The sequence below is a fragment of the Echinops telfairi genome, unplaced genomic scaffold, assembly GCF_000313985.2.
Source record: "Echinops telfairi isolate 266 unplaced genomic scaffold, ASM31398v2 ScPeMD7_7469;HRSCAF=8507_1, whole genome shotgun sequence".
NCBI lineage: Eukaryota > Metazoa > Chordata > Mammalia > Afrosoricida > Tenrecidae > Echinops > Echinops telfairi.
In genome coordinates this window covers 73157387-73158685 of record NW_022111373.1, presented here as the reverse complement: position 1 = coordinate 73158685, position 1299 = coordinate 73157387, and the positions used below count along the sequence as shown (strand labels likewise).

At 42.5% G+C, this 1299-nt stretch overlaps 1 protein-coding gene across 1 annotated transcript in view; it reads right to left on the bottom strand.

The window, feature by feature from the left end:
• The window catches only part of AP3B1 (adaptor related protein complex 3 subunit beta 1), a 283869-nt gene that overhangs the window by 79693 nt on the left and 202877 nt on the right, over window positions 1-1299 (bottom strand). The window lies entirely within an intron of this gene.

Genomic DNA, 1299 nt, shown 5'->3' with positions numbered 1-1299 from the left:
GTATGATTAACAGAGGCGGGGGTAGGGGGGGCGGTAACTAGGGCTAAAACTATCTCAGTGGAGTCCGTATGTTTTGTGTGAGTGGGTGGGGGAAGGTTGCACATGAAAAGGATCTGATCAAATAGCGTTGGGATTGCAAGTGCATTGCATTTGTGCTTTTAAAACTTTCTACAGAATACTTTTGTTTTCCTTACTGATAGATATCTATGAAAGTAATTATACAATCATTCTAACCCAAGTTAAGACACTTAAGAATAAAAAATTCCTGCATGTGTGTGTGTTATCATTTGAAGTGAACGTGTTTGTCCCAAGACTCCAAGTCCACTTCAGTTTCACGTTCCTCCTTTTTCCTTCAAGCCGCTCAGACCACTGTTCAGCTTGGAGGGCTAAGGAAGCCCGAGGGAAAAAAATTCTCACTATATAATGGCTCACTAAGTCGGTAACTTGCTACACAGAGTACTTGCAGGGATATCCTCATAAGCTTCTCCATCATTGCTAACCTTTGTATTGCTACTGTTGTTAAGTGCACTCCAGTGGGTTCTGACACAGTGGAACCAAGCCTGTGCTTAACCCAAGGAAACACTGTCTCGCTGCTAGTCTGCTGAAGCCCAGTATCACAGCCACTGTATCAATCCATCTGGTCTACTGTTTTCCTCTTTCTGATGACCCTCTACTTTTCAAAGCATGATGCCCTCCTTCAGAGACTGGTCCCTCCTGATAACGTATCCAAAGTCATGTAAGACAGCCTTCCCAAACATTCTTAGGATGCTTCTAAGGAACAGTCTGTTTGTACTTCTTCCAAAACAGACTGGCCTGTTCTTTTTGGAGTACAAGGCATACTAGGTATCTTTTGCCACCATTACAATGAAAAGGAATCCCTTTGGCTTTCCTAAGTCATTGTCCAGTTGTCCACGCATCTACAGTGTCCTGAAAATACCATGGCAGGGGTCAGGCATCGTAAGGTATTACATGAGGACCGTTGCTCTTTAACACTTTCAAGAGGTCTTTTGAAGCCACTTTGTCCATCGCATCACATTGCTTCGATTTCTTTTTTGTTTGTTTGAAATCATTTTATTGGGGGCTCATACAACACTTATCACAATCCATACATACATCAATTGTGTACAGCACACATACATTTGTTGCCCTCATCATTCTCAAAACATTTGCTTTCCGCTTGGGCTCTTGGAATCAGCTCTTTTTTTCCCCCTCTCCCTCCCACCTACCCCTCCCTCATGAACCCCTGATAATTTATAAATTATTATTTTATCATATTTTATACTGCCCGACATCGCCCTT